The sequence below is a fragment of the Corapipo altera genome, unplaced genomic scaffold (genome assembly GCF_003945725.1).
Source record: "Corapipo altera isolate COAL_440 unplaced genomic scaffold, ASM394572v1 2b, whole genome shotgun sequence".
In the NCBI taxonomy this organism is placed as follows: Eukaryota; Metazoa; Chordata; class Aves; order Passeriformes; family Pipridae; genus Corapipo; species Corapipo altera.
The window spans coordinates 30,594,075-30,608,040 of record NW_020884874.1 but is presented as its reverse complement, the minus strand read 5'-3'; the positions used below and the strand labels follow the sequence as shown (position 1 = coordinate 30,608,040).

The 13,966-nt window shown below is 36.8% G+C and overlaps 1 protein-coding gene across 5 annotated transcripts in view; it reads left to right on the top strand.

The window, feature by feature from the left end:
• The window catches only part of UTRN (utrophin), a 363,103-nt gene that overhangs the window by 167,095 nt on the left and 182,042 nt on the right, over window positions 1-13,966 (top strand). The gene's annotated exons all lie outside the window — the stretch shown is intronic.

Genomic DNA, 13,966 nt, shown 5'->3' with positions numbered 1-13,966 from the left:
ATAAATTTCAAACTGGTCTGCAAAGTCCATGAATTAATACTACTGCGGTGTTGATGCCTCTGTGGTCATACTGTGATATTATTATTAAACTTTAATACAACGATACTGTCTTGAAACTTTGCAAAACTATAAAATTTGAGAGGTCTTCAGCTGTATATATACTGATGTAACCTAATAGAAATTGTTTGTCTGCCTTTTAACTTCTTTTTCTATTCTTACTGCTAATGACATTTTAAAACTGCTTGTGTTTTTTGATGAAAATGTCTGTGTTTTGCATCCAAGGTTTGTGAGAACCAAAGTGCATGATCATGTCTTGTTCTGATGATAAAGCAAAGCCACTGTAACTCATCATACTTGCTTCAATCTGAAATGTACTTTCATATAAAAATTTCATCAAGTTAAAGAGAGCCCATCTCTATGGTAGGGTTTGGAAGTAAGGAATGAGTATCATGCGTTATCTGGTTCATAATAGTGAAGCTTGTAGAGTAAGTTCTGGCATATGGGGAAAACACTGTCTTCAAATGGCTGGTTTAGTGTGCTTCTCTTTACAAAGCTGTACTAAGAGCTGTATTTTCATTATGAAGAATGATACTAGTTTGTGTACATACAAGCTATTTTAACAAACATTCCTCAGATGTTCTTGTCTATCAGTTCTGCCATTAAACAGCCTGTTTGCTTTCGTGAATAAAGCAAATGCTTATTTATTTAGTGTAAAGACATGGGTTATAATTGCCTATTTAGTCACATTGTTGTGTATAAACTTGTTTGTAAAATGTTTGTCAAACAACTATTTAGTGACTTTTACAGTAATAATTATTTGCTAATTAGCCTGAGAGCCTAGTAAATGCTTGCATACTTAATATGTTGAGTTTAAATCTTCCCAGAGGGTAGTAAAAAATTTTTCTAAAAGGCTGTTATTAAAATACATTTTCTGATTGAGAACCCATGCAGTGATAGCCTTGGGAATGACACATTGCTTGAAATTACACATTGTAAGTCTTTCTGCTTGTTAAAAAGTCGTGTAGATTAATGTTTTCAGATGTTTGTGCTTAGTTTACTGAAAGCAGAATTGCTGGTCTGCCTGTAGAGTTAAATCAGACACTGATGGGAGGGGGAGAAAAGAAATGGTTTACAATCCCAGTCACTTCCAGCAGGTGTCAATGTAAGGCAATGATATATGGAAGTCTGGTGATGGAAATGTTAATGCTTAGATGAGAAAATGTATGGAAATTACTAAAAGCAACCATGACAGCATGTCAGGAAGGATTTCTTGTAGTGCTCTGTATACTCCTGTCTTCAGAATGTCAGAAGTTTGTACATGTCATGTGAACTCACTGGGTATGCTAATATAGTTCAGATCTGCTGAAGAGAAACTATTTACTGTAGAGTATATGAATTACTGTGGTATGTCCAGGGTAGATGCTTCATGAAATAGCATCTAAATGTTTCATGTGAAGTGTTCTCTGAAGCATAACAGAGGGCCAATGAAATAAACATTTAAAAAGTGCCAGTGAAATATTTAAGACAAATTCTTGAAGTTTAGTGTTTGTTTTAAACTGTACTGTTTATAAAAGAATAAGCAAGGCTTTATTATTGAACTGTACTGGAGAAACTCATAATGGTTCCTCTTAGCAGCCTCACATAGAACAGCACTCAGCATTCATAGTCTTCATTTTGCAAATTTCTTTAAAGCAGAAACAAAAATAAACACTTTTTTGTGTTACAGCATTGCTAAAAAACAGGAAATCCAAAGTTTAGGATATTTCTTCTGTTGCTGCATTTTCTTTCACTAATTTCTTTGTACCAAGATGAGTTCTGTCAGATAGACCTTTTTACTGGTATTGCGATTTGATTCTTTTACACTGAAATTAGTGGTATACCATGGCAAAATGTCTGTGGTTAGTGTTGTGTTGACAGTGTGTAATAAGTTTTGCTGGATTGTTTTTAGCAGCTTTGTTTCATAACTGTTTTGTGAGATTTTGATGCTGACAATGAACAACCAAAAAACTGGTATAGGCTGTCATGTGCTATGTATTCTTGTGATTGTCCCTAAAGAATGTCTTTTATTAGTTATATACAACTAACTCAGACTGGAATGAATTTATAACAGAAAAGATCATGGTAAGGTATAAATTGGTAGATTTCTTCAGAGAGACCAGAGCAACAATATTATGAAAATAAAGTAGGAAATTGTGAAACTTTCTCTAACTTCCCTGACAGAAGTTAAAGAATAGTGCATCTCTGTCAGACAACTAAATGTTTACTTTGAAATATGTATCCTGCTTGTGGAATTCAACTGTGATATTTTTGAAACACATTTGGGGACTGGACCATTCATCCACTGGAAAACAGGCTGAGGAACATAGCTAGTAGCTGAGATAGTATTTTCTCATTTTTGTCTCACTTTTCTGATGAATCTTGGAGAAGAACCCTCTTTATAAATAAATAAATATTCAACCCCCTTCATATAAAATCCTTGAAGTCTCAAACCTGATCCAACATGAGTCTTCACTCTTTAAGTGATACGTGGTAATTTGGGTGAGTTCCTGACTACCTCAGCTGTGATGAGAAATGCGGTATCAGAAATACATGTGGTTCTTTTTTAAGAATACATAATTTAAAATACAATTTTCTCATTTTATACTGATGTTTTGTTTGTGGTTTGGTTGTTTTTTATTTTTTTTTTTATGGGTAGTGTTACATTTATAAAACTGCAGGAAGTTAAAAGCACGGTGAATGCTGGGGTCAGAATCCTTTCTTTGCTGTGATACTGGTGATGCATTCCAAAAGACATTTACATTATGTTGAATGTTGAGAGTAGCAACAACAGCTCTGTTCCTATGAAATTTTGAAAAAATGTGAAGGTCATGGCAGTAGGGCAAATAAGGCATGAAAGGCTAGGTTGAGAAATGGGTAGGTCAATCCTAGTTCAAATGAATTCCACAAAGTTAAATTTTCTAATGTTTGCTTGACTTCATGTTTGTTTAGAAAATAAATCCTTGGCACTTGATCACATTCAGGTGTAAAATACAGATAATGAAGTGTGGATGAGGAGAAGCAGTGACGTAGTACATTCATTGGACAACAGAAGTGAGAACAAAAGTTAAATTTGGAAACATGTCCTGAAGTAGGCTACTGTATTAAGCACATTGTTGGTTGGAAAATGAAGCAGTGTCTCTGTCGTCAAAAGCATTGCTAAATTATGCAGACAGTTTCTTTTTTTAGATGAGAAAGTTAAGTCCAGACTGCTTGATATGGTTCTAGTTGTATAGGGACATTCTAATTAGATTTTGATCTACAAAAAAAAAGGCTTATGGAGGGAGGAGGCCAGACTTAAAGGGAACCTTGGATAATGACTATTGCCTACTGAAATATAATGATGCTAAAAGTACAGTGGTGAAAGCAAAGTGGCTATTTTGAAACAGGAGATTTAGTAAAGAGTGATCAGCCTCATGAGTTTAGAATTTACCATTTTAGAAAACAACTGAGAATTGTAACTGGTAACCCCACCTCCAAACACTCACACCTTGTTTATGTTGGAAATGATTGTAGAAGAGCTGTCTGAGATAGCCTATGTGCAGGGGTGGGATGCAGCATGATTTGGGTGTTTGAGCAGGCCAGGGTTAACATACAGCTAAATGAAGGGCAACAAGGTAGCATGGTGGTGTTTAGTTACTGAGAGCATAAGAAAACTGTGTTTGGAGAAAAGCGATTAGGCTAAGAATGCACGTCCGTCAATGGTCATTTAAAATGAATGAGATAGACATCATATCTTTTTGGATATGGTTTAAAAGTTGTAAAGCTGAAAACCTGTGGGAGAATAGTTCAAATGATAGGCATCTGGAAGTCTTGGGAGATGGAAATTTATTTGCTTATGGCCTTTATTATAGAATAATCGCAACAACTACAGAAGCAATGGAAGGCTGAAGAAAGAAAATTTTCAATAGCTTTAAAAAATGAGATAGGTAATGGTTGGAAATGACTATCTAGTGAATGAAAAGACTTGAAAACTAGACATTTGGACAATAAATTAAATTCCAGTTGGAAATAGAATAGCTATAATAGAATTCAGTTCTCCATTGCTATCAAATTGCACCTTTGTATACAGTCTATCAGTGACGGACAGCTGAAGGGCTTTGGTGTGTAGGCGAGATGTCATTTGTTAACCTTTAGCATGTTATTTATTGATTGATTCCCTGTGGATGGATCTGGAAAAAAAGATGAGTGGGATTTTGGAGGAATATTTTCATGTTTTGATAGGCCACAGAAGTGTGAGGTCCTCAGAACTCCCATCCTCTTCCTCATCATAGTATAAGCTGGTTCATGAAGACAAGGGATTGACACAGGTGCAGATTCTGGTTGTAATTGGAGGTGGAGTGTAAAAGAATGAGCAGAATTTCAAGGAGAAACTTGTAGGTAAAGTGCTGGGAAGACCTTTTAGTGAGATTTAGGAACTTACTAAGTGTCTTTCACCAAGAACTCCTGTCTCCTCAGTCCTTAAAGAGAAGATTTTAGTAAGACCACAGGCAGTGGTTTACTTGAGTAAGTAATTTCCAAGCGTAAAAAAAGACCATGATTGTGAAGAGCCATTATGGCTTTTAGGAAGGGCACCCAACCTGATTGCTTTCTGTGAGAAAGTCGTTGCTGTGTCTTTGGATATAGGGAAAGCAGCACTGTTCCCTGATCGTGATTGTAGAAAGGCTTTTGACACAGTCTCTCACAGTCAAATTGGGGATATACGGACAAGATAGATGGGCCAAAAGGTAGGAAGAGAACTGTCTGGACCATTTGTGTTCCTCAAGGGTTGGAACTGAAAGTGGTACTGTTTAGCATTGTTATGAATCCAAACAGTGAGAGAGAGTGCATCTTCAGCAGGTTTGTAAATTATGTTAGACTATGAAGGAACAGTTCTGTTCCAATTACTTGGGGCCCCAAGTGGGAGGAATGGGCTGACAGAAAACCCATAAAGTTTAAAAAAAAAAGAAAAAGAGGGGGGCAAAAAGACTCCAAAGCAGATTCTTGCACCTGAGAAGGAGTAACCCAATGCATTAGTACAAGCTGTGTGAGAGGGTTCGTAGCCAGATAGGGAGCAGTGTTTATTTTTGTCTACTTAGCAATCAGGAGGTCATGTCTAGAATACCATTGGTTGATTTCAGGCCCACAGTTTGAGAAATAGTTAGAGACTGGGTAGAGTGCAGTGCTTGGGGGCTGGATCACATGATTTAGGAGTCATGATGCAGGGAAACAGACTTCAGTTAGTTTGCAGGAGAGAAGGCTCCAGGAATTTCCAGGTGCTGTCACTGCCTACCTGCTGGGTTGTTATTATAGAAGATGGAACCAGTCTCCTTCCCTGTGGAAGGAAAGAGGTGGTGGGACCAAGCTGCAGCATGGGAATTGAGTGTAAGGGCTACAGCAAGTGTAGCTGAGCACTGGAGTGGGCTGCCCAAAGAGATTGTTTTATTTCCATCTCTAGAGGTATTAACAGTTGTAGTGGATAAGACCCTTAGCAGCCAGACCTAGCTTTGAAATCGGTTCCTGGAGTTGGCAGGAGGTTTGACCTCCAGAGATCTTTCTAGCTCCAATTTTCTGTGATTCTCTGTGCTAGTGCCGTATTAGCTTATGAGTGAAGAATAAAATAGTCAAAATGCTAGTGCAGCAATTTTCAGCTGTGACTGGGTTGCCCACTTCCTATCAAAAGGAACTTCACGTTTTTTACTGCATGTGAAAAATTGTTACAACTCTGCTGAATTTTGATTTAAATCTGGACCTGCTATGAGTCTGCTGTACAGCCACAGTATGTATTCATTTGCAAATCCTTTTGCTGTAGTCTGACTTCAATGGTAACAATGCAGTACAGTCAGGCATTTGGTGCATATCTGAATTTTGTGCCTGCGATGAGAAGGCATTTTAATATAGCATAAAACTTTGTCAGCTAACGTTCCCCTCACTCTTGCATTTTCAGATGATGTTTTCAGAACTCAAACAGAAGACAGAAAGGTTGTGCATATCTTAAATGAGGAGGCTGACCTAAATATAACTGCTTTGTTTTCTCATTTGTCTAATTAGGATCAGTGCCAATAAAACTGCGTAATAAATGGGTGCGTTATTGTAACCCCTTTTTTTAAAGAAGTCTCTGCTCTCCAGTACTCTATGTATCGAGTTTTTCTAGAAATAAAATTGTCTTAAAGGTGAAAAGGAAAAACAAAATGGGAGAGAACATAAAGCTTCATAATTTCAGTGTTCTTAAATGCTGCACCAATCATTCCTATTTGCAAGCAAAATGCAGTTTAACAGAAGATAAGATGGGTTCTAGAATATAGCTTTTTTTTAACAGAATTTCAGTAGTATTGTGGAAGGGAGGAAAGGAGAGAGGAGATGAGAGAAATATTTCAGGGCATGCTTTTAGAATCCTCTTAGATTTATTTAAAGTCATGTCTGGTTTTTGAGCTGAAAATATTTTACTATTGCAGCAAAAATGAAAATTATTCTAAAACATGGGATAGTTCTATTAAAGCATAAATGTGGGATTAGTGGGAAAATTGACTTCCATGAACTTCACATGTTTGCAGGAGCTGGATCAATATTTGATATGAGACTCTCTTACCGTAGTATTTTACCACAGTGCTTTTTGATTGCTGCCATTTTTCAGAGAGCAGTTTTTTCCCTTCTTTCCCCTGGGGCTTTATTACCCTGCCCACATTCATGGAGTTGTGAAGCAGTAGTTGCCTTGAACAGCATAGTGCTTCACCAGTTTGTGTCTAGAGAACTGACAGTTTTTCTTGTCTTCTTCAGACAGATCATTTGAACTTATTTTTAAGAAACCTGCACTCACTATGTAGATGGAAAAATAGTGCTGTTTGAAGATGTCTTGTCACTGTTAGTCATCAGGGACTCCAGAAGAGTTCTGTCCTCCTTTTTGCCTTCCCCTCTGTTTTTAATCAAGACAAACTGCTACGAGACATCATGTTCCAAAGTTGCCCTGCAAGCTTCCTATTTCATATCCACTGTGTGCAGACCTGTGTGGCGCTCTGGCTGCCCTGTGATGTTTTCATACTGGGTACTCTTGATATATGTTGCTGTAAAGGATTGTATTTCAAAGCAGAAGTAACTTGCTCAGTCCTGCGTAGTTGGGTAATTGAATGTGAGTAGAAGATGTTGGTATTGTTTTTGATAATAGGTGTCCTGTGTTGCACTACAGAAAGGAATTCTTCGTAGTCATAGAGTTACTATATTTACTGGTGGTTTATGGTGTATGGTAAATGCAAGTGAAATAATGAACTGAAATGCTACTCAACTCAAGCTGTGCCAGCGGAGGTTTAGATTAGGTATTAGGAAAAAATTCTTCACTGAAAGGGTGGTCAGGCAGTGGAACAAGTTGCCTAGTTGCCTTTACAATCCCTGGAAATATTGAAAAAATGTGTAAATGGGTCTTGTAGTGCTGTTTTGCTGATTGGCCTTGAATATCTTAGAGGTCTTTTCCAATCTTGATGATTCTGTAGATGCTCCTCAGTTGTTGATGAACCCTGTATCTATGGGTGCAGTGTTGTGCTAATAGGGAAAGTACTGGCTTCTCTACACTGGTGTTCCAGATTTCGGACCAGAAGAAAGCATCCTTTCTGGGGAGATGGGGAGACTTTAGTTTTCTATGCTTGCTCAATTCTTGGCATTTCAGCTGAGACTGCTGATCAATTAGTGCTAATTGTACTGGGTTTTGGGATGTGGTCCTAGAACAGTCATCTGAGGTCACTGCTTTCTGTCACCTGCCATATTTGGACTCAATTTGAACTATGCTTTTTGCTTTCCTTTTTTTTTCTTTTAAGGGGAAATGCATTATTAACCCTGAAATAATCACTCACTCTTCATGTTCAATTTTGTATGTTCCGTATCAAATACCATAGGTCTTTTGGTTAATATCCTCTTATTTTCTGATACAAAGAGAAGTATTCATTTGCTGCAAGTTTGACCATTGCAAGCTGGTTGAAAAAAATGTCTTTCTCTTCTTTCTTTCTGTTACTGAAAGCAAATTTTAAATTTCAGAGTTGAAGTGAAAGTTACTTAATATTGGGAATCCTTGGGCTCCTCTGAGAAGAATGGAAGCATAATAAAAGTTACAGATTACACAGAATCCCCCCCTCCCCATTTTGTATTTCTTTATTAGCAAGCATAACTATTTCTTCTTTTGAAAGAGGGAGAAATGGGGCCAGAAAGAAAAAAAGAAAAGCTTATTAATGGCATTTTACTTCTTTGCTATTATTTGCATCAGGAGTTAAAAGCAGTCGCTCAGCTATTGCAGTGAAATAGCTATATATCTGTTTGCAGACCATTACCTTTCACTTCATATAGCCCAACAGTGTGATGATAAATTAGCTCTGAATTTCTTTCTGTACTTCTCAGTAAGAAGAATAGAGTTTTAAAAGATTCACCTGTTATCTGTAAGCAGATAATTTAGCCAAATAGCCAAGTTGTGGAAGACTTTCATCCCTTAGGGCATTGTTTCCTCTATGTTAAGGGTACTTATAAATAAAAATAAGGGAGGCATTTGGGAGGGTTTTTTTGAAGAATTTGCGTCTGAACATGACCTTCCTTCCGTGAGCGTTGTCTCTATTTGAGCTGATGTGATAGGGCCCTTACATAGTCTCATTTACAAATCACTTAGAATTAGAAAACAAGTGGATTCTACCATTTTTGGACTAGGTTAGATTTTTCCTTTTTAATGTTCATTTTGTCTAGGCTTCCTTTTTGCTAGATATCTGAGTTCTGTCTTACTGTTACCTGAAATCTTGACATTTCTTATTGCATCTAGGAGTCTATGGGATGAGGAGAGCATAGCAGTTTTGTTTTAGATGAAAGCAAGTGTCTTTCCTCTCCTTTTTTTTTTTTCAGTTGCAGAGGTGTGATAATGACCTCTTTCATGGCAGCAAAAACTGAATACCCATTTTGCAAGTGTTTGTTTGTGTGACTGCAATGGGAGTTGAAGGGGAAGAATGTTCTTAGCAAACAGCATTGAAAATACAGGCTGCCTTTTAATTATGGTGTCAACTATTGTTTTAATTGAAAAAGAGTGCAAAAAAAATCTCCAAACCAACCCATGGATTTTGTGATTGTGGAGAAATCTTTGGAAATTTTGATTAGGTTTTGAGGACTTATAGCAGGCCTTATCCTGGTTGTAAAAACCTCCTATTTAAACTATCACTCAATAAGATGTTTGAGTGGAAAAATCTAAATTATAGCCTAGTTTTCTGTACTTCACGAGTGCTTTTCCTTGTCTAAAGCAGCCTCATAAATTGAAGATACCAGATAAAAGTTATTTTCAGCTATGGATTAAGGTCAATTCAGTAAAGGAAAAGCGTCAGAGGGAATAGCATTGCTAAAACTTAGAGCATGGCTTTATTTTGGCATTGCTGGTAAGTGAGTGCAATAGGAAGGTAGAACTGTAACCTGCTTGTGTCATATGATGACCAGTTGAGCTTGTCTGTGGCTACTAACCTCTTCCTGTAGCTGTGAAGACAATATTCATTTGGGAACAAAAGTAGTTGTTGGTACAATTGCTGATCTGTAGATGGTAATAGTGAGCAGTAGTGTGTTTCAGTGGAATGAACTTGTGTGGCTGAAGAGCAACTAATTTTTCCGTGCATTTATAATGAAACTTTGGGTTTAGGTTAACAGGTAATCTGTTCATACAAGAAGAAACGTGAAAGAACAGTTGTATGGAGTAACAAGTGAAGAATAGAAAATGTGGAAACCAAAGCAGAAATACCTTTGATTAATCTGTGGTAAATATCTTAGTCATAGAAGGCTTGGCTTGGAAGGAACTTTAAGATCATCCAGTTCCACCCCCTACTGCCTTGGGCAGGGGCACTTTCCACTAGAGCAGGTTGTTCAATTGGCTTCAGGCCAATTGCATAGGACATGTGAAAGGGAACTGTGATTTAGATCATCTTAGCCCAGGGCATAAGACTAAGTATAATAATTCCTCTTGTTTAGCATTGTTTAATTTGAGTATAAAGTATGTTTAAATTTTATGACTGTTTTGGTACTGTCCCAGCATCTTTGCAAGAGATAAGTCTTTGGCAGTGGCATTTGTGTAGTGACTTAGGGAAAAATAAAATGAGATTAAAGATACTTTAGAAAGAGAAACAGCTGGGTTACAGCTTATAATGATGGTATGAATTTTGTGGTCTCATTGTTTCACCTAATGGTGATTTACTGGTGTGGTTTTTGAAGTCAGAGTCAACGCACTTAAATTGAGAGCTGGCAGTTGATCTGCGCTTGGAGTATTGTGGCTTCAGTCTGTAAGGGAGCCTGAAACTTTTAGAGGCAAGGTGGCCAGAGTAAATGAACCTGTTGGAAAGAATTAAAAAAGCACATAAAATTGCATAACTAGGAACTGAGCTACAGAAAATACTCATTTACCCAGTTGTTTCAGCACTGTCTGATTTGTTCTTGTGATGCAACTTTTCAATAGGCACTCTAAGGTGAAAATAGAATACATTATGGTTGCTGCAGGAGAATAGTGAGAGGCTGGATTGCATGAAGTAACTGCTCTGGACAGTTTCTCAGTTCAGGAAGCAAATGAGCTATGATCCTTAGTCAGATGTTGACATTTGTGTTGAATTTTTTTGGTTTTTTACCTTTCTCCCCCTTCCTCAGACCCCTAAAAGTCTTACCAACAGAAAATGAATGCTTCTCGTTTTTGATACAACCCCTTCTCAGATTTCTCATTATTTCTGTGATTTGACTGTTTCAAGCAGCAAGGCTGCACAAAGTGCTAGGAGATAAAAGAAACTACACCTTTTTGTTCACTCTTGTGCTGTAAATCTATGCCGATGCACAGGCTGTCGCTGCCTGTGGCTTTTTTTGTTTTGTGAGAGAAAGTACATTTTAATTTCTCTCAGTGGAATAAAGCAGAACAAAGAAAAGTAAATAAAGTGCCATTCTTTTTGATGCTTTATGGCTAATTGTATTCTTTAGAATTTGAACACAGCCATAGGAATTCTGAATGCTGATTTCCCCTGTTACTAAAACAGGTTCTGGCAAATTCCTTTGCATGATCGTTTGAAATTAATTTTTATACATACTCCAAAAAAAAAGGTTACTTCACCTTCCCCAGTTTTCCACTTTGTGAAGATCTACAAAATGGTCACCTGTCAGTTAACAGTAAGTGCACTGGAATGCCAGCTGCTGATTACTCTGGAAGATGTGCCATAGCTCCAAAGTAGTGGTGTCCTATATCTTGTCCACTTCTACATTTGCTACTGTCTTCTGGTTTCACTAGTAATAGTTCTGAGATGAGGCACAGTGAATATTACAAAAGGTTTTCCTGTGGCACCAATGATATGTTAGTTCTTTTAAGGCTGGGCTCTGTATAAAATATGAAATTGCAGTGAAGCTGTGCATAGAATGCAATGCTGCTTTTCCTTATCCAGGAGAAGTCTTGTCTGTCATGATATTTTTATAGATTTGTGAATGATGTGAGCTACATAATTCAGTCTGAGTGATAAAATTAATTTGATTTAAAATGAGGCATACTGCTGTGGAATATATGATATGACTGCACCTGAAAGGGCCTTTGAAATTACAAATAGAATTTAGCAAGGAACCTTCCTGAGAACATCTGTTCCGGATGATAGGGAAATATGTGCTAAATTTGCTACTGGAGTTCAGAAAAAGTTATAATAAGTTGGGTGCTTGTGATTCTGCCCCAGTATTTCCTTTTGATTTTTTAATGTGTAAAAAATATTTTTTATTCAGGTATAACTCCCAATTTTCTGACTTGCATGTGGAAAGATGAACTATGTATGGATACAAGGGTTGTGTGATGCTATAAATAGTATTGGAGATGCACAAATTTTAGGTTTGAAGTGAGTGAGTGACTGGAAGATATTTCCCTTCGGGGAATTCAGAGTTGTACATATGAATTCACTGAAGAAAGATCAAGTAGGCATTTGAAGTGATGTTGTGTCTTCATGTTTCTAATACATAAAAAAAATAATGTGAGTGGTAAGGAACAGTTCGAATAAAAGCACGGAGACTTGCTGTGCACCTAGTCTTAGGCCAATGCTGAGATCATTTCTTGTGTCACTTCTTAAGGATATTTGTCTGGTCTGTTAAAATTTTTATAACTCCTTTTAAGATTTACGTTTTTCAAGCTATTTAATCATTTTATAGGTATTTAATTCTGATGTATAAACTAAATTTTATTCCTTATAATTGAGAGAACTATACTGTAAGGTTCTTCAACTTACCACATATCTGATTTCACAGTTGGAGAGTGTATTCCCATGATAGTTTACACATATATATTGAAAGACCATTTTACTTTCTCGCTTCTAATTTCTTCTTAGTTAAATTATCACTTACTCTTCTCTGGATAATTTGCTGTTTAACTTTTTCATGAAGCTCAGTGCCCAGAGCTTAGTGCAGTTTGCTCAGGCCTTGCTCGAACCAAGCAGAATGGAAAGTGGTGTTGCTCTTCCATGCTTTTCTGATTAGCCGCCTTGGCTCACAATCAGTGGGGAACCCCAGGGGTACACTATCCAGCTCTGTCTCTGCTGTCCAACACTCTTAGTCTCACATTTCACATTGCATTTGCAGTGTTGATTTATATTACTTAGTTACAGCATAGGATGTTTGTCTTAGAGGTGTGCCTTCTTTCTGTGTGTGTTGTTGTTGTTGTTTTGGTTTTTTGTTTGTTTGGGGTTTCTTTTCCATACAATAGTTCTCAAAATTGCCAAGATCTGTTTCTAATTCTTACCCTTTTTTACATCATCTTTATAGCTGCTCTTAGTTGTCTTTGTAAAAATCAGTGAGACGACTTGTTTTCTGTTATTCTGTTGTTAATGAAAATATTCCAAAGTACTGGACTCAGGACAAGTCCCTATGCAGTTTTACTTTATAAACCTTGATAGTGAAATGTTGAGTACTATATGTAGCTTTCCAGCTAGGTGTGCTTGCACCTGGGACCGTCTTGTAAAGTTTTCAACAACTAGTGAAGTCAAGATAAATGACACCTAGAACCACTCCCATATTCCCCAGGCTTGTTATCCTGTCAGTGAAGGAAATTAAGTTAGCCTGACGTGATTGATTCTTGACAAATCATGCTGCCTGTTGCTAATTTTCTTGTTATGTATGATGTGCTTACTATGTTTTTCACAAGAATTGAAGTAAAGCTTATGGACAGTAAATTCCTTAGCTCCTCCTTTAATCCCTAATGTGAAGAGAAGAGTTATATTTGCATTTTTCTACCATCTTCTGTTCGTGCTCAGAGATAACTGCTAATAACTTTTAGACACTAATAACCTATTATTTAAGTATTCTTTGGAAATTTAATAAGATATACACAATTTGAAAAAGTCAAACTTACCTAATTACTCTTTGGTCTTTTCTTGCCAGTGGAAGCACAGATTTTTGCTACTTCATCTCTGTGGTTAAATAATTATCTACAACACAATATTTCTCATTAGTGAGAGTGGAAGCAGAGGAAAGTATTGAATGTTCCTTCCTTCTCAGCATAATTTTTTAATAGCTTCCCTTTGTAGACTTGTTACTGGTTTGAAAACAAAATTGCTGTTTTCAAAAAGTAGCTTCATAGATAAATACAGGAATGAAGATATAATTTATTGACTTTGTCTCTCTGTGAAGGAAATTAACCATTTCCTTAGCAGGATGTTTAATTTTAAAATAATTAAAAAAAAGGAACTCATCTTTGTACTATTAATAAGGTGGATCTGCAGTGAGTAAAGCAAACTTTGACAGGGCAATATGGAAATGAGTGTAGAAATAACTATGCAAACAGTCTGATCTGAACCTTGAATGCGAATTGTGTGTTAGTACACGAATGCTTGAATTAGTGTGTATATTAGGCACCTTTAGGCAGTTTTTCAAGTATCCACTTAAAAAATAACTGATTTTATGATGTTGGAAAGCAGAGACCTCTTTTGAACAAAGATAACCTATATATGTCTTC